We start from the raw sequence: 24,584 nt of genomic DNA, 5'->3' as shown, positions 1-24,584 counted from the left end.
CCTTACCTTCCTAGCATTCCAGTTACCTCTACGAACCCAATATGTATTTGCCGTCACTCTATACCGTTCTACTGAGAACAATCCTCAACTTGATTACCCTACAAAACTTTACCATGTCCCAGAACCAATTAACACTTATAAGTGTACCTCTCGATCTGGCCGGTATGGCTATTAAACCTTGCAGCCTCCTCAAACTCCGCGCCAGACTCCCAAGAATCTATGATCCCCTCACTAATGCCCACCCTACTGCTAACTGCCCAAAAGACACTATCCACCCCCAAGGGCAACAACAGTCGACACCCACTGCAACTTAACCATCGACTCTTCAGAGATCCCATTTCCTCCTCAAACTGCCAACACAAGCAACAGATACTGCATACTCCATCTACCCAAAATGGCATAAAAGGAGCATTAATAAATGCCTATTCCATGGTAGCCCATGCCACAGATTTAGCAGACATAATCCTAAATGAAAACCTAGACTTCTTAGCCATCACTGAATCTTGGCTCCACCCGGCATCAGGCCCAGTAATTATGGATCGCACCACCTCCAGAGGTGGAGGCCTTGCTATAATTATTAAGAACAACCTAACGCTAAAACTATCCTCGCCCCATAACACAAACTCCTGTGAATCCCTCACAGCCAAACTCTCCATCACCAATAACCAAACTACCACCATCCATCTGATATACCGCCCACCAGGCCCCCTAGGTTCCTTTGAAGAAGACCTTATGAACCTATTATCCGACAATCTAAAAAATTCTTCTCAAAGCCTTATCCTAGGCGACTTCAATCTCAGATTCAGTGACCCACTGGACCCTAATGCCTCACAAATCAATAACGCCCTCGAAGAGCTAGGATTCACCCAAAAGATCACAGAACCCACACATATTAAAGGCAGGACCCTCGACTGGATCGCTGAACACAACTGCCCAATTACTATCACCTCCATAATGCCTCAGTCCTGGTCCGATCATTACCTGATATCCTTCACCCTAGAAGTCACTCCACATATGAACACCAGCAACATAGGTCCTGCCGCTCCCACCAGAAATAAAAGAAATATTACTCTTGAAAGTCTCATTCCACTCATCCTCCCCACATTAAACTCTATCCCAGACCAGACTGACCCTGACACCATGGTAGAAACGTACAACAGAATAATGCTCACATCTTAAGATGCCATTGCTCCACTTAAAATTAGAAAGAGGAAACCCTGCACACATCTAAACACCTGGTTCACGCCCCACTTGAAAACTATAAGACATGAGAAACGTCTTAGCGAAAACAATCTGGAGATCAGACCCTTCAGAGCTCAACAAAAATAAACTGAATAAACTAGCTACCACCTACAAAAAAGAAATTATCCTCGCTAAACAAACATTCTATAATTCCTGTATCTCTCAAGCTAAATCCAATACTAAAGAATTGTTCACCATCCTGAAAGAGATAGAATCCCCTATTCAAGCTCCTGATTCCTGCCTTAAAGACAAGAATTGGTACACAAGCGTTCAAAATGCTTTGGCCAATAAGATAACAACGCTCCAGGTGGAGATTAACAATAAAAAAGATACCATCAGTACATCTAAGACTGATATCAACAATACCTACCTGAAGACTGCTACAGATATCCCTCCATTACAGAATTCCACTATAACTCCTCCCTCAGCACAAGCCACTAGCTTCCAAAGTATCTACCAAAGAAGTTGAGAAAGTCATTCTCACCCTCAAACCTTCCAACTGTCAAGGCGACCCATGTCCAGCCCAAATTATAAAAGACGCTGCCCGTGAACTCTCCCCTTTTATCACAAAACTCATACATGCCTCATTTACATCAGGCACCATACCTAGCAACTTGAAACATTCCTGGGTCCTCCGCCTCCTAAAAAAGGAAAGCCTTGACCCCGCCATCCCAATCAATTACCGCCCCATAACTACAGTACCATTCCTACTTAAAATCTTGGAAAAAGTAGCATACCTACAAATCCAGCACCACCTAGAACAAAACCACCTCCTAGTTGTCCATCAATCGGGCTTTTGACCTCAGCATGGGACCGAGACCGCACTCCTAGACCTTAAGGCACAAATAGACACCCTAAGAGACAAAGGTATAATGGCACTCCTACTACTACTTGACCTCTCAGCCGTGTTCGATTTGGTGGACCACTCAATACTTTGCAACCACCTGGTCTCAGCAGCCTGGTTTTCCCAGGAGGCAGTCGCTTGGATCCAGTCTTTCCTTGACAACAGGACAATGCAAGTTTTCTCTCCCCTAGCAGCTGCGGACCCCATACCCATATCATGTGGTGTACCCCACGGCTCCTGCGTATCACCCACCCTGTACCACATCTTCACGAAGCCCCTTTTCGATGATCTAGATGGTCTAGCTATCACCTACACTAATTATGCTGATGATACACAGATCCTCATCCCGTTGACGGGAGATTATGACAAGGATTTGGCCTTTGTGAACAGAGTTTAACTCATCATCTAGGCATGGATGGCCTCTCAGAGTCTATGCCTGATTGACGACAAAACAGATTTCCTCATTCTAGGTACACCATCCAACATAAAAAAAACTAGGTCCTAACTACACCTCCCTCATAATTGACAACAATAACATTACCGTGGATAAGGTAGTAAAGAATCTTGGTTTCTACATTGACTCCACGCTCACCTTCGGCAGACAAGTAAATGCTACGGCTTCAGCCACATCCTACATCTGTAAGCTAATAAGAGCAGCCAAACCATTCCTATCATCCAACAACCGCATTTCCATAGCGAGAGCCATAATCCTATCAAAACTGGATTATTGTAATGCCCTATATATAGGTAGTAACAAATACATTACATCTAAAATCCAGACTCTCCAAAACAATGCCCTGAGAGGTGCCTTAAGTCTCCCCAAACACACCCACATATCTGATATCAGGAGATCAGTCATCTGGCTCTCCACAACAGATAAAATCCTTCTAAAAACCGCATCTCTGACACACAAATGCCTTAATCACGCCGCCCCACAATATTCCACAGACAGATTCATCAGGCAAACACCCTTGCGCCCTCTAAGGTACGCTAACTCGAACCTCCTACTAGTACTTAGATTTAAGCTTACCAAACCAAATCGGGTAGGAGTAGATTCCTTGTCAAAGCAGCACAATATTGGAAATCCCTTCCCCCTGCTTTAAGGGAAGACCTACCCTACTTACAATTTAGATCTAGCCTCATTCACCAGCTAAAGGAACATGACGTCTGACCTCACCCAACCTGCATCATCTTAGGATCTATTGTCTATACAAGACCTTACCGGCTTGCCACATTCATGTGCTGTATTTATGTGCCTATACTTTCTTGTTACCTTTTGTATTTACCTGATCGTTCTACCTGTTGTCTCATACATACAGCATTGTAACCTCAGCTGTACTCTTCCTGTCCACTCTGTAGCTTAAGCTTAACAACTCTCTTTATGCTTCCGCGTCCGAATACCCCTGGGTCTGGTGTGCAATATAAATAATAAACAAACAAACAAACACTTGTTAAAGGCACCAGAAGCCTGCATTGGCACAACCCTGCCAACAAAACATCAGTAGAAGCATTGCTATCCTGCTCAGTACGAACATGAAACTGACAGGCAAGATAGCAGAACACCCCAATGGGAGTCTGGTCTCCAGTTCAGCAGAGGGCAAATGGAACAGCGTAGATGAGAGATATGTTTTTATTGTTTTACTAAGTTAATCAATAAAGTTAAAGCATAATCAAAACGGTGAATTTGCAGAACTACAAGGTGAACACGCTCAGGGATATAGCCTAAGCCACCCTCACTTGCCTCACATCTCTTTTGTTTATGATATACATCAGTCTGCATAGCATTTCAGTCAATAGTTCAATAGTCTTAAACCTGGTTGGTGCCAAACATTTTAGCAAAGCTTTCAAATATAAACCATTTGACGCCTCTTCCCTGGGACCCACACCATGTGGGAGCTGAACCACCTGGAGTGGGGTCCGGCCTGGACCCAGATTCATTTTTTGATGCACATGGCTCATAGCCCTAGCCTGCCCTTCCTTTCCCTCTGTCCTGGGAGTAAAAGAACTTTAGAGTGACCAGTAAGGCCCTACGATTGTGGCTCAGAGCACCCAAGTTAGACTCTACCAGATACTTGGTCACCTGCATGTTTTTAAAAGTTACCAACACACAGTCCCCAGCTATCGATTTGGCCATGGAGCCCACCCACGGTGTTCTACGAGCCATTAGAATCAAACAGGGATCTGTAGAGCTCCACTGGATATATGAATTAACCCATTGAGCTGATTTATTGATTAGGGCCCTACCATCTTCGGTGTACCCAGATCCCACAATTGGTACATTTAGTATTACACCCACTAACGGTAATGCTTCCATGGGTAGCTGAAGGGAATAGCGCTTTGGACCTGCCTTGTCCTGTGTTGGTAATGCTGCTTCTCTTATTGTAGCTTGTTCTCCACATTGGGTAACTAAGGGTTTTGAGCGCTGGGGTGGCGGCTGCAGTCATTCTGGCATTGGGGGTGCATACGTTGACTGGGGGGATGGCTTAAGGGGACATGTATCTCCACCGGGACCACTAGTTCTTGCCTCATGGTATGCTCCCAATGCATCCCTGTGCTTTTCAATGGCCCACAGGCTGCCCAGTGGGTATATTTACTACTCCCTAAACAGCCCATCTCCCTAATAGGTCACAAGCCAGGCTGTGCCTAATCTGAGTGCCTAGTGCCTCAACCTCCTTTCTTTAAAGACCTCACCTGGTCATCCACGATTGACAGGGTGTTCATAATTCCTGTTTTGAAATTCATCAAGAAATTCTTCATGTGTAACATTAATTCATTATTTAAGCCCTCAACACACCGCCCTCCTGGCATACTCTGTAGTTCGATTGCCACAGGGGAAGAGACATTAGAGCCCTCGTGAGGAACATTGTCCAAATCAGCCTAGTTCTGGACAGCTGTTATAGGGAAAAGTGACATGTCTGCTAGTGCGGCATCAAGCCCAGACGTTGGGCGAGTGATTGCCATGGAACCTGGACCCTCCCTTGCCCCAAGTATGGGCCTGCGTATCTCTTGGATACCAGATAAAGCAGGTTTGTGAAAAGTGTCCCGTCTACCTGTAGAGGTGATTGCCAGCTCTGCTACCTTGATCTTCTCATCCAGTTGTAGGACTTTATGTAGATAGGATTCCAGCATCTCCCCCCCTATTCAGAGCCCTGCATCACCCCAGATCACCATCTGCTAGTACCACTGTATTCTCCAACAGAAGGCTTTCAGTCGATTTTTGTTTCACCATGGTCGACACTCCCCTCAGACCACACACACACACGGTTAAAATCCTCTATCGCTTCAAGGGTGGCCTTGGTTTACTGTGAGGTAAGAGAGTGAAATATCAGCAATCAAGTGCAAGTATGATTTTTTTTTAAACAAATTAAACTTGTTAATATAAAAACAAGGGGTTACAAAATTATGATGTTAAGATGCAATCAAGACACTCATATGAAATTGTGTACTTTAACCTACACCACACTTAAATGAAATGGTGAACATTTAGCCTGCCCCACACCTTTAGCCCATGTCGCATTTAGATAAAAATGTGTTTGATAGCATGTGCCACACTCATATGAAATTGTGAACTTTAACCTACACCACACTTAGATGAAATGGTGAACTTTAGCCCGCGCCACACTTAGATGAAATGGTGAACTTTAGCCTGCGCCACACTTAGATGAAATGGTGAACTTTAACCTGCACCACACTTAGATGAAATTGTGATCTTTATGCCGCGTCATATCTAGATAGCAATGTGCATGATAACATGTGCCACACTTAGATGAAATTGTGAATGTAAGCCAGTGCCGAATCTAGATAGAAATGCAGGGATTTCTAACGTGCCACATCTAGAAAGATCGTAGATATTTAGCACAGCACCTCTAAACGGCAATGTCAATAACCAACCCACTAACAATTTCAAACCCTCTGCATACACCTCTCAAACTCTAAACATACACAACCACAACTCTATAGCACAACAAACCGCACAAACGTCACTACACCGCAACAACAAAACAAACCATACATAGACTTGCACAACAACACACAATGGCCACCGAACGGAAAGCACCCCAAGTCCAGCCAACAGACCCACCGGGCTGAGGCTGCCAACAACACATCACTGCTCTCTTGCACTTTTCACGCTCATTCCCACTAACTCACCCCCCCTGCCTTTTTCAGAACCGCCAGAGCACCAGGGAACCAGTCCGGTGGTGATAGTGCGCTGTACAAATATCCTTTAACATTAACATTAACATTAACATCAATAAAAAGACAAGGAAGTGGCTTGCAGTTGGCTCGCAGAACATTCCTATCTGTCTGCTCCCTTAGATTAGTGCAAACGAGGTAGCAAGATTGAATTCCTCAATGTATATGCAGACATCTGAACCCATCCAAACTCCAAACAGTCATGTCCCAGATCCTTCTGGTCACCGGACTGCACCAGCCTCTAAGACACCATGAGGAAGAGCATGCTCGCAGCCTTCAGTGGCCCCAGGTGGTAGGCAAAACCAATCAGTAGTTTGGCAATTGGGGTCAATGAGATGCCAGCAATAAAGCCACCAAATGGGATACTCCACTTCGCTGCATCCGTTTCACTGTCTCCGTCGCTTAGATAGACTTTGTCTCAGGGTGTGGGGAAGTTAGATCATCAGTAACAACCGCCATCAGTAACAACGTGTAGGCAGGGAATGCCCGACAGCTTGGGGAGCTGCCTTAGTCAGTCTCTCCCCCCCTGCCATGCCCCGGAATAAAGTGCTGGAGTGCCTTCTCCAATTCCCAGATCCTCAATTCTTTGCCGTGGCTCAGATGAGCGGCGGGTCTCAGTACTGGCCAATGTTCGGCAAAACCAAAGTTTTAAGTCTCTTTAGATGCAAGTGTGCGAGCACGAGTGGCGTGTGACATGTCCTAGTGTTCTTGTGCTCTCACAGTGTAATGCGGTTGGTGCACGTACCTCAAGCTCACCATCACCTCCAGCCACAAACAGCAAAAGATAACATCGCCCTCAACTCCGTCGGGCTCAGGTCACAAGGGCACACAAGAGGAGGTGATAATCCCTCCTCTTCCTCCCATAATGTTGGGGCGGGTCCTTGTCCCTGGGAGCAACAGCAGCAAACAGCAAAAGACAGCGTCACCCTCAACTCTGGAGGCTCACGTGGCAAGGGCACACAGGAGAAAGTTTTAATCTCTCCTCTTCCTCTCGCAATGTTGGGAGGTTCTTGTCCATGGGAGAACCGGCAATAGCAGCAAAAATACAAAAGACAGCATCATCCTCAACTGTCAGGCTCACTTTATCAAATGAGTGGCATCTGAGCACTGTGGTCAGTCTTTTGAGTTTTGGCTATTAGTTGGGGAAATGGGTGCTACCTGTCAGAAAAAAAACGCTTCACATGGGAGTTGAAGATAGGAGAGAGATACTATATGGGAAGGTTCACACAACCTGGGGATGTTGTTAAACGTTTTATCCACCCATTGACTGCTCATGACAATGCTAGTCCCTATGTCCATTCCCCCCTACAAACCCTTATCTGACCCAAATGTATAGCCCTATGATCTCAGAGCTAGCATTGGGCACTCTTATGTTATTGCTTACTTCACCGCTAATGAGGTGAAAACCTTGGGTGTCTACCTGGACTCGACCCTCACTTTCAATAAACAGGTCAATACGATGGCATCCTCCACCACATATACCTGTAAATTAATTAGAGCAGGTAAACCTTTCCTTTCCAACAACAGTGGTATTACCTTGGCAAGAGCGCTTGTCTGTCGAAGTTGGATTACTATAATGCCCTGTACATTGGAGCCAACAAGGCAACCATTAAAAGAATCCAGCTCCTCCAGATTAACGTCTTAAGAGCAGCTCCTGGTATCTCCAGGAGAGAGCACATATCTGAAATTAGTAAACAAAATAATTGGCTCTCTACTCATGAACAAATCCAGTTAAAAGTCGCCTCACTCACACTCAAATGTATGAACAATGCAGCACCCTGCTACCTTGAAGACAGATTCATTAAAACCATCCCAACTAGGCATACTAGATCATCCAGCTTGAACAGTCTCCTAGTCCCTAGATTCAAACTGTCTAGAGTAGGGGGACGATGTTTCCAGGTAAAGCGGCGTTACTTTGAAACTCTCTACCCCAACCTCTGCGAGTGGATCAAACATACCCGAAATTCCGTCAGAATTTTATAACATGGCTCAAAGATTCCGACAAGTAATGCCAGACGTCACCCCTGACGGAGGGACCACTCCGATTTATGAACCACTCTGTATTATTTGTACATTATCACCTCTACTGTGCAGTTGAGCTGTTTACTATATGATTCTATGATACTGTAATCTTGATGTGTAACTAACCTGTATATAAGTACACGATCTCCTCTACTGCTTAGATGAGAGTTCAATTCTATGATAATATGTCACTTTAATATTGATGTGTAGTGTAAACTGGATAATATGATGTTGTTGTGTAACTAAGCTGTAAGTCTTCTTCTGCGATGTGCCCTGATACTTATGGGTCTGGAGCGCAATACAAGTAATAAACAAACAACAAACTTACTTTTCGACTAAAAGGTAATGACTTTGTTGCAGCTGTAAACAAGCTCATGAGGTTACAAACAAGTCTCAAGCAAGTTTGCCTTCAGCTGATTGGTTTGTAATTAAATGTTTGTCCTTGAATCTGTTTCATGCACCATATTCTTGTTAAAAAGAAAAATTGGCAACACCTACAGTTTTAGCTTTTTTTTGTATTAGATGGGCATTTGCCACGCACTGCTATCATTTGCCCAGGTAATCACACCATTTCCAGCTGCCCTCCCCTCCCCCCACTTAGGGCCAGGTAGTACTATTGTGGCAGTGCTTGCACAATGCCTGCACAAAAGCCGAAACTGTTGGTTTTACCAATGGAATTGAAATACAATCAGAACAATAAGGACAGATGCAATGCACATTGGTTTGTCACATAACAATTCAAACAGTGTAAAACAATACACACCACTCCCTTACACCAGTTTGCAGAGTAAACACACGTCCAAGAAAGCTAAGAAACTAAGAAAAGAAAACGAGAGTGTAGGAATCCCATACAAAAGAACGTGTACATGCACTGAAAAAAAACAGTGAAGAGCAGGATGTAGTGGTGTGCTATTTATGGCCACAGCGTGTTACCACAGAGGATATCGAGTGGGCATTTGTTTCCCTGTGGTCAGCCTTAACCTCATTAAAGATGTGTTTCCCATTCAAACAGACCAGTATCAATATACTCGTCATTAACGTTCCACACAGAAACAAACTCTATCCATTCCCCCCTTGTCCCCCCTTGTCTTGATGCGCCTTGAAACACCATTTGGCTGTATAGGTGCATTATGAATACCCAATAAATAAATAAATCTATCCACCCTAGCCCGTCCTTCCTTCCGTCCGTCCGTCCGTCCGTCCATCCATCCACATAATAACCCATAAGTGCGCCTGTGCACATAAACAAATGCACACTATCACCAATCAATGACAAGCTCTTTCACCTACATGAAAGCCAGACATGGTACCTCCCCATCATTCCAAAACTGCAGTCTGCATTGCCAGATATGCCTCTTTACAACATGCTGTCATTGTGAATTGCCATGCTCTTAAACGGGACATCATGGAAGAAGGTCCTGGACAAAAAGTGCACGACAAACGAGAAGATAGTAGAGTGACAAGATTATGAGCGGAGAAATAGCAACTAGCGATTTAATTTGTAAGAATGTATTCCCTACAGAAAACAAGCAATATGTCAAATGTGCTACTCCCTTGAAACACAGTTGCACTTATTTCGCAAAAAGAATTCATAATATTTTTTTTTTTAAACTTTGAGGAATCAATTGCATGTTTTTCAGTTTCTTCTGCCACTGCAAACAATTGAAACTAAACATCTTTGTTATACTTGTGTGTAATGCTCTGTAACTAGCTGTGGCCAGATTATCAAAGTTTTGCATTGTTGCTAAAAAGTGAGCAAATGCTTTGATAGTACAAAATGGTGGAAACAGATTTTGTCACAATGCATATTACCTAAAAGCGCGTGCACGCGAGCAAACATGAATCATGCTGTTGTTTTGTACTATGTTTGCCGAATAACATACAACAAAAAATACTTTTTTTATGTCACGCAGCACACATCATAAATAAAACAACCTTCTCCTATTTTCCTGAGGTGATTTATTTTTTAGATGGTGCTGATTGGGGCTAAACCTTTTTGCACTATTCTCTATTAACAGAGCAGCACAAATTGGTGTTTTCATTTGCGCTGCTTTTTTGCACAAGTGCAAAACTTTCGCAATCTGGCCCCTGATGTCCTCTGCAAGCAAGGCAGAGCCAAGTCAGGCAAGTCACAGTTGATTGCAACATCATCATAAATCCAAACAAAGTATTTGACAAAGTAGCCGCCCCCCGGCCCCCACACCAGCCCAATGGCTCGTTCACACAGATTGACACTTACCTCACTGCAGCTCAGCATATGTCCTGGGATATGGCTCTGAGGCAATATCCAGGGCCTGTGGACAGGGGCGGACTGAGCTATGGGGCAAAGGGAAAAATGGCTCCCAGTTTGGTGGGTCTAATGCTCCCTGGGCTGCCAGCAACAGTACTTGTTCTGAGGTTGTGCATGTGCAGGCACCGCTCTTCGTGGGCAGGGCACGTTGTTTCATTGCAAAACATGAGAGCAACAAGCCCAGGCAGCATTTCCTGCCACAGTTCCAGGTACCGAGTGCAGAGATTCATCTGAAGCAGATGTGTGCTGGGGTGTATATTTTAAGGGATCAAGTTTTGTAGAGTTTATTTTTATCACTTTGTTCACATGACTGCCAGGTCAGCCCCCTTGGGATTTGAAGTGGGGAATGTGTCCACCCAAACACCGTTGCTCAGTTTGCTGGGCTATTTTACCAACATGGAAAAGCGTCATTAACCAATGGCAGCTCTCTATGCTGACTCTGAGCTCCATGGAAGACAGTCTGGCCACTGGCCCACCACGCATCACAAATAAAAAGTGCCTCAAACTCTTAATGAGCGCACTATTGCATCATAATTATCCTTTGAAAAAGTACAATTAAACAGTGGACAAGTTACAATTAAACAGCGGGACGTCATTAAGGGGTCGCCAGAGGTTGCAAGAGCGACCCTGCCGATTGGCCAGCGACCTCTGTCAACCTCTGGCATTTCGTCCAATCAGAGGAGGAGGGGGCGTGGCCACCGCTCTCCTCATGAGGTTCCGCATGCTGGTGGTCCTCCATTTTTATCAGCAGACAGGCCAGCAGCCAACAGCTCAGTGTATTCTCAGCCTGCTTCTTCCAAGCCTCTGCCTAACATGGCGTAACACGGTGAGTCTCTCGAGTCTGTGTCGTCTGTGACTGAGGTCGGGGGGCGGGCCGGGCGAGTTTGTGTGTGCTGCTTGCTGTGTGGGTTTAGGGTTAATTTTTTTTGCAGGCATGTGTGGTCGTGGTTCACGGGTGTCTGCTCTCGCCTGCGGCCACGGCACCTTCACAAGCCCCAGGCTGAGGTCGGGGGGTGTGTACGCAGTCAGTGTGCGCTGCCTGCTGGGTGAGTTTTTTTTTGCCAGTGTTTGTGGTCGTCGGTGTCCGCCCTCCCCTGCGGCCGCGCCACCGCCACAGGCGGCCCCAGGGTGAGACTTCGGGTTTATGCAGTGTACGTTTGCGTTGAGTGCTGGAGGACAAAAACAAACATATAAGCAGGTCAATATAAAAAGGGATGTTGTCACAAACTGGGATTGGTGAATGTGGGGCAACTTTTTTGCTGATATCTAGGACTAATATGTGTTCCTGGGGCTAATATGTGTCCCATTCCAACACAGGGAGGGATGGGCAGGACTATGTGTATGTGGAAAAGGCCACACCGGTTGACGTGCCCAAGCACTGACTCAAAGCGCATGCTGCGCAGCAGAAACAAGACCTTTGGGGTCCGATTACCCACGCCTCCTGGGTGTGGCTGTGCGCGGTCGTAGCTTTTGTTACACAAAGCGCCTACTAGAATACACCCTAACCTCACTTCCACCCACCCAACACCCACAGAAAGCACTGATAGCTCACAAAGGCAGCTGTCGGGTGTTTCTGACGAAAAGTGGGCAGAAGCCACTCAATGGCGATACCTGTCAGTGAAAGGGCCAGAGTCTTCCAACACTCAGAAAGTGCTTCGGGGAGGCAAACAGTTTCCGGGAGGCGAACAGTCCACCTACGGTCTACTGCCTCTGCGATCCGGCCATGAGCAAGTCCCACTGCAGTCACTGCGAAAAAGCAGAACTAAGTGTCCTCTAACCTCTGCTGCTTAGTTGACACTTGTATGTCAGAAAGCAAAAGCCTTAGACTAGAAAATGCAGGCGTCACATATTTACTTGGTTTCCTGTTTGAGGCACGACCTGTCCTCGAGAGGTAAACAGCATGCAAGCTGAGACAGCTTTGCAATGATGTAACGCGAATGCTGCCCAAGGAACACATATGAGATGAAAGCAACTCTTGGAACATAATGCGTGCCCTCTAGTGCGTGGCCACTCATGGCCTGTCTCTCTTTCCCTGTGTGCCACTGTTTACTGGGCTTTTATTCATTGGGCGCCCGCTCAGCATGTGTTTGTAAAGAAAGACGGCATTGGTGCCCAGCCTGTGGTCTTTGGCTTGTGGCCTGGGGTGCGAGTGCGGGGAGAGACCTTGTATGGTAGGATGTGTACCTGAAAAAAACAAATTAAACTGGTTTTGAAAGTGAGTGCCTTGGTAGCAATGTATAGAAACACGAACTTGAAATGTTTTCTCCTCTTGACTTATGCAAGTACTTTGAAGAGATACAGGAATATGATCAGGTAGCAGTATTTGCCAATGCACCATTTTAAACTTAGCTCTAGGTTCTGAAGAAGATGCAAATCGGAGATGTCTTTCTGTTTGGTGCAGGAGTAATGAAGTCCATGAAACAACTGCAAACAGCACAACACAATGCTGAAGATAACTTGTTGAATCAGAAGAAAATGGGGTAAGTGCCAAAATAATTAAAGACTGCGGATGCCATACATGTTTTCTGGTGAAATATTTTCCCTCTCCCCTTTTATCCTGGTTTTCCCCTATCCCCGTGCCCACCTATCTGCCCCTGTCTCCCCAGAATGTGATTTCGCTCTGTAGTCCTTTTGAAATAACAGGGCAGATCCACATAAAGAGGGGATTTGGGTTCATACACTTCGCGTGGCAACATGGACCTTGACACTGCTACATATGATGATCCATTCTTGTATGAAATGTCACAATACACTGATATCGTATCCATATTTTTCTTAGTGTACTGAAGGATAATGCTTTATGAGGCCACTTCCTGTGATGTCATGTTGAGGCATGGTCAAATGACATCACTTCCTGTGGGGGCATGGTCAAATGGCATCACTTCATGTGATGTCACGTGGGGTGTGGTCAAATGACATCACTTCCTGTGATATCACTCCTGGGGCGTGGCACTGTGATGCCACTTACGCTACCCCTGGGTTGAGGTGAACGTTCACCACCTAGGTTGATGTGATGGTTATTCAGTTAGTTCGATGTAAATGCGATTCAAGACGGGGTGCAAACCCGCTGGTAAGGTGCCTCCGTGGAGTAGCACGCTAAAGTATACAGAAAAAGTGGACCAAGGCCGTGAGGCCAGCGGTGAGGGCTGCACTCCCAATAACCACTGAGTGGTATAACTGTTTTCTGTCGGTCAATCGGAGGTAATAATCATTCAAATACTCTGTTGATATTTATGAAAAAATATAGAATTTAATTGCTCTACAGTTATGTATCACTGTTTTAGCAGATGCATCACATGAGCCCGAAGCCTATGCATTTCGGAGTCAATATCCTTCCTCAGGGCCAGCTCATGTGGTATTCAACGTGTCAAAACCTATCATCGGTTTCAGTCTAAATCCCACTATGTACAATATATATATATGTCAGGCATAAATCGTATAAATGGCATTCAGAATAGTGATGCAGCGTTAATTCATCATACAAAGAGTGTTATGGTAAACAGTAGTTACATTGTGAGAAGAACAAAGGCATAAGTAGGCAGTAAGGTGCAATATCATCATGATTAACATTCCGAATTAGGCCAGTGTATTTTCACCGCGTCAGCATTTGACCATATTAGCCACCATCATCATCAAGTTAAAGTGTCACATGTGTAAGAATACAAAGCGCATCATTTAGGTTATAATGATTGTAATATGAAATAATGAAATATAGCCCATACGTACGTGCCAAGTCAAGGAAGCACGAAAAAAGAAAAAAGATGGAAGAAATGAAAAAATGAATGAGAAAACATTGGATTTACTTGATTGTCCACTAATGTAAAATGCTGTAAAACTACTAACAATAAACTGAAGGTACTGACCTTGGTGTGCATCCAATGTCAGTACTTATACTGTAGAGTAGCACGGAAAAACTGCTCAGTGTGGTTGGCTAGCAAAGACTGCAGCGCTAGAAAATGCATAAAAGTGGAAGTGTCAGGTCTAATACACGTGCGGATGGTACAGACTTGCAAGCGATGAAGAGGTGCATTGTGATAGCGTGTGAGACCAACGGGCTGCTTACCTAGTAACCACAAGAGTGAATCCTTGAAGGACGCCTCGAAAGCGCGCAAGTCGTGTACTGAATAACTAGATACTCGAGGTTGTTTAGAAAGCGTAACCATGGAAACAGCCCAATGCTTCGTTACGGCAGCGGCCATCTTATAACATATATAATCGCTATTGGGTCATACTAAATATAGTCTTTCTCTGTGGTAATGGATCTAGTCCCTATCGTGCTATAGCGCCAAGAACCTGATAGAATGACTTCTAACTCGAAATGAAATAATCGAGTAAATAAATAAATAGAACCTGAAGTTTAGAAAATAATAATGATTAAAAAGCCGGATTAAATGCTGGCGGCATAGATGTTCTGGCATACTTCGATAACGTCTTGCTATCCTGCTGAAGCGTAATTCATGGTAAACAATGATGTGTACTGGAATGTGTAGCTGCCGCTACGATCGTAAAGAAAAAGACGGGGATGTATCCTGATGCGCACATGTGGCATCTGTGAGTAGGCTAGCTACTGCCTGAAAACGAGTGCATAATGCTGTGCATGCTTTGAGGCCCAGGCTCTGCAACTCACAGGAACACCAGGGGCCCGATTCATGGAATCTGGTGGCGAAATGGCGCAAGGGCAACGTGCGAGAGGGACACTGCGATAGCCGGGGCGCAGAAAAAATATTGAGCACCACGCATATTCATGGATTTCAAGATTTGCAAACTAAATGACTAATATGGCGCATGCATACGCACCACCCCTGACCCAGCATCCAGCACCTCAACAAAATGGCGCACCTCACCTCGTAAGCCCAGTCCATACCCCAGCGAAATTGTGCACCTCACCTCGGAATCCCAGGCCGCACCCCAGAGAAAAAACATGCCCTCCCTCGCAAGCCCAGGCTGCACCCCAGCAAAATTGTGCACCTCATCTTGCAATCCCAGACCACATCTCAGAGAAAACGCGCGCCTTCCCTCGCCAGCCCCTCCACACTGGACACCATGTCCCAGTCCCTCTCACCTGTGACAACCCTCGCAGGAAGCCCCCTCCAGATTGGACACCCCCCACAGGCAGCCCCCTCCAGACTGGACACCACCCCTCAGCCCCCCTCCAGACTGGACACCCCCCACAGGCAGCCCCCTCCAGACTGGACACCACCACCAGTCCCTCTCCAGACTGGACATCATCTCCCAGCCCCGTCACCTGTGACAACCCCCACAGGCAGACCCCTCCAGACTGGACACCCCCCCAGGCAGCCTCCTCCAGACTGGACACCACCCCCAGCCTCCCTCCAGACTGGACATCATCTCACAGCCCCCCTCACCAGTGACAACCCCCACAGGCAGCCCCCTCCAGACTAAACACCACCCACTGCCCCCCTCACCTGTGACACCCCCCACAGGCAGCCCCCTCCAGATTGGACCCCCTACAGGCAGCTCCCTCCAGACTGGACACCCACCACAGGCGGCCCCCTCCAGCCTGGACACCAGCCTCCAGCCCCCTCACCTGTGACAGCCCCCCAGGCAGCACCCTGACAGTCTGAGACAATACCAGTGCAATGCATGTCTGCAGCTCACCTGAACTTCTGTGGTCTGACAGCACCATGAATTGCAACACCAACATGTAGTCCGCAAAATCCGACCAACTGGAATCATCAGAGGTCCATCTATAAGTGGCGCATCTGCTCACACACCGTTCCAGGCCTTAATCATCCCCCATCATACACATGTGACAAGTTATTGTAAAACATGTGCATGTTGCCCATGACACATTGCCGAGGCATCAAAGCACAGTGAGAGGCATGCCAGCATGCGCATACAGCTGCATCTGATGACCCAGGGACTAGATTTTGCACAGGCACCTTCACGGTGGCCTGCACAGCCTCATGCCCCTGGGACAGGACTACAGTAGGCATGCCCACCTCAACACCCCACCTGACCCCGTGGGCTGGGCTGCAACAGCCACCTCCTCCCCCACTCCGTCCACCAACCTGGATGACTTGGGCTTCTTCCGCCATGGATGGCCCCTGTGTGGCATTACCTGTCCCCACTGCTGCTGAGGAGTCCACTCCCACCTTCACCGTCTTGGACTTACCACCAGCAGCCATGCACAATGTCACTGGCACTGTGACAGCCACACCACTCCCCATAGATGCGCTTTCATGGGGGCGTGGCTGGGCCCTGCACCTCTGCCTGGTGGAGGCATCTCTCCTGCCATGTTGCACAGCACTGGTTCCGCCCTCTTCATCAGATGCAACTGTGGAAAAGGAGACACAGAACAGAAACATCAGTGTACTGCACCAATTTGTGTGTGTCAATACCAACATTCACAGGAATGAACAACCATCAACCTCCACACCCACACACATGGACATGCAATCCACATCCATGCAGACACATGCCTGGCCATCGCTCCAGACATTAACATCAGGCTATTTGCCAATGTCATAACCAATCAATTGCGTATTTTCCACACACATGCATCATTTGCACATGCACATGACAGTGTTCCACAGCACCAAGCACATACACATGTCATACACACACATCAACTGAGAGACCCCAAGCAGTGTGATGACCAATCACATCAGAGTCCCATGAACTGTAATCCCTCTGCATGACTAAGCCAGACATCCAAATGCATGTGTTTCATCCAGGTGTGAGTGATGGCCAGTCACACATTCCCATCTTTGGTACATACACATGAACATCATGCATGCACATGGCGTAGGCAACACTACCTCAACTGTCACACTGGCACGTCTCAGACACAAGTAACATTCCATGTGCACGTTCTGAAAGGCAGCACTACAACACACAATGCAAGTGAAATATCATTCAAAATATATATTGTCTGACTGCACACAAGGAGAGTCTTGGGCATGCATGCAGACATCTGTCTCAGAGGCACACTTGCTGCAAGCCTGAGGGGCTCACTGCCAATATGTAGCGACATGCACATGCACCGTAGAGCATTGCCCCACATGGATACTCACCAGTCGACTTCAGATGTTCACGTAACTCACAGACCTGGGTGTGAAGCCGTGTAAAATTGGTTGGTATTTGACATCCTGCACCTGCACTCACAGTGCACCTCTGCGGTGGCAACAGCCTGGACATAGCGCAGGGCCTTGCTGTGGGTCCTGGATTTCAGGTCCTCCCAGTGCTTGTGCACGGTCTTGAAGGTGTGGGATGGCATCCGTTATCCCGTTGCAGATCTGCTGATGTCCTTCATTGCAACGTTGCATCACTGGGTTGAAGAGGGCATCATAATGCTCCAGAACCTTCTCCATGACGGTGTTAAACCTCTGCTCCGCTGCTGTGGGGTTTCTGCTCTGGTCTGAAGATGACAGTGCAGACATAAACATAGCAACCCCCGAGGCAGGTGTGGCTGGCAAGTTTGTCATGGAGCTGGGCTGTGGAGGGGTGCTGATGGTATGGCACAGTGGGAGTCTGATGAAGTAGATGAGGTGGTCATTCGGCCAAGGAGAGGAGCATACTGCTCCATTCTCCCCCTACTCACTGGTGAACAAAATGTGCACAAGGACCGCCTTGTATGTGTCGCAGCAACTGCCCGATTACATCTGCATCCCACGCCGTTCTCACTTTGAACCTTAGCGAAACCACCGAAAAACAATACAATGTTCACCCTTTCAACAAACATTGGCTGCTGCGCCAAACTAATTTGCACTCCACCCATCAAGACATTGCTTTGTTTACTTTGAATGGTCTGTCACTCACCACTAGGAATGCCAACGCTGGCCTCTTTTCCTAATGCATCTTCATCACCGTTACTGATCGATACGGTTCCATCGGTCACTCCCAGACACTCTGAGTCAACTGGTTTCCTCACTCCTTTTAACTTCGAACCACTGCCATGAGCCATTTCTGCTACTATTACTGCAACTCTCGCTCTGTGTTGCCAGTCGTCTTTACCTTTCTGATGGCCAGCAGGCCTGCTCCAGTATTAATACACTATATTTTCCGTTGATATATTTGAAACCACATTCCTACTGTGCTATATAGCATGCTTATGATATTATATTGTTGCTGCTCTCCTGTAATCTACCCGCATACTGGCTTATTATCCCTAGATTATGCCCTACTACGTATGTTTGCTACCACCGTTCTCAACATTATACTGAGTTTGCACGCAAGTCCCTCATATGTACCTGATATAGCAACTTGCAACAAGAGGCAAGCTCACCTAAGTATGTATTCTATACACCTATCATGTCCTGTATGTACTCTGATGCAGCTCCCTGCATCAAGAGGTGAGCTTTCCTACAAATGTATTCTATGAATCTATCATGTCCTATATATACTCTGATGTAGCTCCCCGCAACAAGAGGTGAGCTTTCCTAAGTATGTGGTCTATGCACCTATCATGTCCTTATGTACTCTGATGTAGCTCCCCGCAACAAGAGGTGAGCATTCGTAAGTATGTATTTCTTCTGTACTACCCAGGCCTCTGCTAGCCTGTCTTTTAATTATTGTAACTGATCTGCCTCCAACACTTATTGTAACCATATCCTTAAGTCAAAGTACCTAGATGCCTCTGGGCTTTGTGCGCTATACAAATAAATAAACAAACAAACAAACAAGCACTGGCAATGGCTGGACAGCAGGCACTCCAAACGCAGTGCAGGTGGGCAGCAGGTGAACACAATGGATGGGCAGCAACAGATGGCTAAGTAGGAGGCAGCAAGGGCAGAAGGAAGCAGGTAAAAAGGTACGGAGGCAGGAGCATGGGTCTTCTGTGTATTTATCGGATGGCAGCCAGAAACAGAGTGACTGGACTTGGCATGTAAAACATGAGTGTTGACATGTGAAATCCAAGGAAAGGCCCTCAGTGCAAAATTTACAGACATTTGCTGCGCACTGGCGTTGAGCACACCATTATTGGGGATCCATAAGTACTTGTTTATGCAACTCTGAACGTCCATGCAAAGGGAAGGAGACGAATGAGTGGACTACTGCGTATTTTAGGGTGCCATGCAATCCGTTCACTTCAGGGACCATACTAACTTCTTATTTTGGTGGGGGATTTGCCTCTGTGCATACGCGCATCTACTTTTGTTTTTTGCGAGGCTAACGGAGAATAGCATATGCATTTTTCCAACTCTGGGTGCCCATGTGTATCGCGTACCTATATTCTTACTTTCGGCTAGCTTTAAGGGGTTCGCATACACATTTTTTGTGTTGCTGGGTGGCACTGCATATCGCGTACTGCTTTTTTCTTTTTCCAGAAATAATCCTGGTCTCGCGTATGCATTATTTTCTTTTCTTTTCTTTCGTGTCTGTGCATTACGCATACCATATTTTGGACACCTTGGTTAACGTTTGAGCCATGCTGGACCACAGAAGTACGTCTTCCATCTCATACACTGCCTCCTCACTCTAATTGTCCAGGACAATTTCTTGGTGTGTCTTCTAATGTTCACTTACACCAGGAACATGAGTGGAAAGGCTGCAAGAGGAAAAGGGGTCAGAGGTGGCCAGGGTCAGGGACCTCCTGCGGAAGCAGCTCTCCCAGTCCAATGGGTTCAGGGATCTCCTGTGGAAGCAGCTGTCCCAGCCCGAAGGGTCCAGGGACCTTCCATGGAAGCAGCTGTCCCAGCCCGAAGGGTCCAGGGACATGTAGCTGAAGAAGCTGTCCCAGCCCAGAAGGGTAAGGGACGTGCAGCTGAAGCAGCAGTCCCAACCCATAAGGGTAAGGGACGTGCAGCTGGAGCAGCCGGCCCAGCCCCAGGGGGTAATGCCATGCTCTCGGCCACTAGTAGTCTGACATCTGAAGCCCAGAGTGGTCCCAGCCACACAGGGGCAATACCAGCAACCATGTGGCAAGAAGGTGAAGCCTGCACAGCAGAAACAGACTCAACCCCATGGCACGTCACAGGACACTGGCCTGTTGAGAAAGAGGAACTTCCATGATGAAGAACTCCAGGTCCTCATGGACTATGTGACCATGCACCACTGTGAAATGTGCCAACAACCGGGGAGCACACATACACCTACCTGCTCATAGTATGGTGCATTGGCAGCATGTCACGGATCAGATCAACGCCTTAGGGGTTGAGATGTGCACTGCTGCTCAGGTAGTGAAGCACTGGAATAACCTCAGCTCTCCCACCAAGTCCAAGCTGTGTGCCAATCTCGCCTCTGCTCTGGCAACTGGAGGGGGTCAATAAACTATAGAGGGGGATTCCCAATTGTTACTACAGAAGTAGTTACTCTACCTTTTATCGGGGAGGCAATAGTATTAGACGTGAAAGGTAGTTAGTTTTTATCAACAGCTTACAGATATATTTCATTAAATGGCGCTGTAAAACAAATAGTTCATTCAATTTTTAATATACATTTTTGTTAGAAAAACACATAATAGCTTAAAAATGTGGTGGGTCAGTCCTATTCACTTGACATAAAACAATTGTACGTTGTTTAAAAATACAAACAGTTATGTTGTGACACTTAAACTGGGCCGTAGGGCAGTAGTGACTTCTGTCTATATGGCAAGACTTTGGTTCAGTGATCAGTCTGGGGAGCTGTAGCTATCTCAAACTGTTCACAGGACCTCGGTTTGGGTTGTTAGGTCATCATTCTAGTCTAAGTTCTAGATGGTAACACTCGACATGTTTCAGTTCTTAACACGATTTATAGAACTTTCTTCAGGAGTAGTGTCATATTCTAATAAAAACAACAACTTTAACAACAAACTTAGAGGGTGCTATGATTGCGCATCTTTTGGGTGATGGATTTCTGTTGCTAGTGTTTAGTATTGAACTTGATTGTTCTTGCTGTCGCTGTTGATAACAAGAAAGAGTACAAAAGTTGTAAGCTTTTACTGCTAATACTTCTTTTATGATAAAATAAATTTATCTAACATGACTAGGTTAAATGATTACCTAGTCTCGTTGGTGGTGAGTGGTTTTGAATAAGAGGTATTCCTGTTGTATGCAGGCATTAGTCCTCTAGGTCCGTAGTAAATACTTCAAAAGGTCTAGTTGGACCTGCAAGTTAAATTTGCATAGATAGAGGCTGCTGTTAGTCTGGCCTAGCTTATTCTTCCACAGTAAATAGAGTGCAAATTCTAGTTGCTTACCTTCCATGAAGGGGCAGTACTTCAAGGTGTTAGTGATTTATAGACCCAGGGTCAACTATCCCCGTTTTTAATTCCAACCAGAGGTCACAATAGTTAATATCTAACTTTTTCAGATTGATGAACCACTCGGTCTTCACTCAATGACTCGAGCCACGTCTAAGAACTTAATACCCTAGACCCTGGGTCTACATATCACTAACACCTTGAAGCACTGCCCCTGTTAGGTTAGATGAGGCAGAAGAGTCTCCAAATATAGGTCCTAAAGCTCCTCTACCTGCTCAGAAACCTCAACCTTTGTCCACTGGGACCCCTACAGGTCCTACACTCAGTCGTGAATTAACTGCTCTAGAAAATATGAGGCTTGGATTGGAATTAAAACGTATTAACACTCAAAAAGCATCAATAACTTAAGCTCAGAGAAATGGAGTTGAACCATGCACTAGAAATGAAACAGTTGTCCATTGAAAATACTTCTCTCCCAGAGTCTTCTAGGTCTTCCAGCCCTAAGAGACCCTGTATGCCTAAAGACATTGTTGGTAAGTATGAGGCTAAGATTGATATTTTGGATTGGTTGGCAATGTTTGAGTATAACCATGGGCTTCAAGACATTACAGGGAATCAGTTGCTTCCTTGGCTCTTCTCTAGACTACTCACTCTTGCATCTGATGTTGTGATGGAATTGGGGGAGGTGGATAGTATGGATTATGAGTGTGTGAAGCTAACTTTAATTTCTAGATTTGGAAAGACCCCTTCCCAGTACCTTAAGAGGTTTAGGACCATCAAAACGCATGATGGTACCCCCTGGGCTACCTGGGTATGTGAATGTTTGAAAAACTTAGATGGTTGGGTTAAGGGTTACAGAGTTAACACTTATGAAGGTATGAGGAATCTTGTTATGTTGGAGTCAATTTATGAAGCCTGCTCTCCTGAGCTCAGACAGCACTTGGCTGATTCTAAGGGGATAGATCCAAAGAAGTTAGCTAAGGCTGCTGACTTGTGGGTTGCCAACAGGGCTACTCACAAGTATTCTGGGGCAACTCAGAAGAAGGATGAGGGAAAGCAGCCAAAGAAAGATAACACGGAGAATTCTAATACCTCCAATCCAAAAGAGGGCCCCAAACAGAATAAGGGTAAGCCACAAGGGAAACCGAATCAGGTTAGTGAACCTTGTGGACCCAAACCAGTAGGAGGTCAGAATAAGCCCCCATTCATCAAAACATTTGGGAAATGTTATGTTTGTGGGTCAACTGACCATGTGAAAGGGGATCCCAGATGTAAGGGTAAACCTTCAGGGGTCCACACTGTCTCTGTAGCCTTCTCCCCAGAGGAAGAAGTACCTATGGCAAGTGGAAACGTTCACATACTGGCTGATTAACCTATGAGAGTCTCAGCTAGGGTTTATTTAGTGTCCCTCGGTTTGTGGGAACAACAGAATTTAGATGTCTTTAATTCCATCCCATATAATACTAAAGAGTATTATAAAGATAGTGTTCTTGTGAATGGCCAGGATACTCCTGCCATCAGAGACACTGGATCCAGTACAGTTGTGGTTGATGAATCATTTTTCAATGTGGAGGATGTTGCTAAGGCACCCAAACACCTAACCAAGTTAGCTGGAGGCCCTGTGGAAATGCTTCCCCAGTTACCAGCTCTCATCCAGTGCAGTGACATGACTGTCAAGATACCTGTTAGTGTGCAGAGTGAAGTGCCTGGGAGAGTCCTTTTGGGTAATGAGCTGAAAACTCTTGCAGTTGTGTCTAGCACCCCCAGGCCTCCCAGTAAAAGGAGATAGGAGCTCACTAGGCCTGCAAGGAAGAGGACCTTGAGGGGCTCTCCAGGTGACTTGATAGAGGAAACTATCACCCCTAGTCCAAAGGACTTGCTCACTGCTATTTCAAGAAAGTAAGAGGCAAAGGGGAAACCTAAGACCTCACAGAGTAAAGCAGATAGAACCCCTGTGCTACCAACAAGGACATCCCCAAGATTGTCTAAAGTCACACCTGTGACCCCTCCACCATCTGAGGCTGAGTCAGAGGTACAACCCTGTGTGGTTGATCCAGTCTCTGAAGAATCAGATCTGGAAGAAGACATTATTCTAGTTCAAAATCTGGATCTTGTTGACCATCCTGAGCTGCAGTCTTTACTGGCAGAAGGTATACCCAACAGGACAGACTTCAGCAGAGGACAAAGAGAGTGTCCTACTCTTGAAAGTCTTCGACAACAGGCAGCTTCTCAGCTTGATGGGCAAGAGCCTGGGAAGCATAGGTTGCACTGGGAAGATGGCCTCTTCTACAGTGAACCGACTGAGTCTATCCCTGGGGACAGCAAAAGACTTGTAGTGCCACTAGAAAACAGACTCCAGTTCCTACAGTTGGCCCACGAGTTACCTTTGGCTCGTCACTTGAGTTTCAAAAAGACCAAGGAAAGGCTCTCTTTATACTTCTACTTCTACTCGCCTAAAATGGGTGCAGAAGTTGACAAATTCTTCAGGAGCTGTCACTTCTGGCAAGAGTGGAGCCAAGAATGCGGCACCATTGGTGCCTCTGCCAGTGGTAGGAGTACCTTTTGAGAGGGTGGGCATCAACATTGTTGGTCCCCTTGACCCTCCCACATCTTCAGGAAACAGGTTTATCCTGGTTGTAGTAGACATGCTACTAGATATCCTGAGGCGATACCTAGGAGAACTGTTACAGCTCAAGCTGTGGCTAAGGCTCTACTTTCCTAAGGAGGTTATATCCGAAAGGGGATCCACATTTATGTCCCACTACATGCAAGCCATGTGGAAAAACTGTGGTGTCACTTAAAAGTTCTCTACAGTCTACCATCCACAAACCAATATACTGGTAGAG

The 24,584-nt window shown here is 46.2% G+C and overlaps 1 protein-coding gene and 1 long non-coding RNA gene across 5 annotated transcripts in view; one reads left to right on the top strand and one right to left on the bottom strand.

Moving 5' to 3' along the window:
• LOC138491912 (dehydrogenase/reductase SDR family member 4-like) overlaps positions 1-12,331 on the bottom strand; it is a 594,704-nt gene extending 582,373 nt beyond the window's left edge. For 3 of the 4 annotated variants that reach the window (XM_069618777.1, XM_069618774.1, XM_069618775.1), the window contains exon 1: positions 10,542-10,705. The gene's annotated coding sequence lies outside the window, so the exon portion shown is untranslated. Of the gene's footprint in view, positions 1-10,541; positions 10,706-12,203 lie in introns of those variants that run through there. The other variant, XM_069618776.1, reaches the window with a different exon arrangement.
• The window catches only part of LOC138491914 (uncharacterized), a 271,832-nt gene continuing 258,591 nt past the window's right edge, over positions 11,344-24,584 (top strand). Inside the window, exons 1-2 of the long non-coding RNA XR_011276106.1 lie at positions 11,344-11,418; positions 12,994-13,072. This is a non-coding gene — a long non-coding RNA (uncharacterized lncRNA). The remainder of the gene's footprint in view (positions 11,419-12,993; positions 13,073-24,584) is intronic.

The sequence above is a fragment of the Ambystoma mexicanum genome, chromosome 10 (assembly GCF_040938575.1).
Source record: "Ambystoma mexicanum isolate Mex_15411 chromosome 10, UKY_AmexF1_1, whole genome shotgun sequence".
NCBI classification, from domain to species: Eukaryota; Metazoa; Chordata; class Amphibia; order Caudata; family Ambystomatidae; genus Ambystoma; species Ambystoma mexicanum.
The sequence above is the reverse complement of the archived record's forward strand: the minus strand, read 5'-3'. Positions and strand labels throughout refer to the sequence as shown.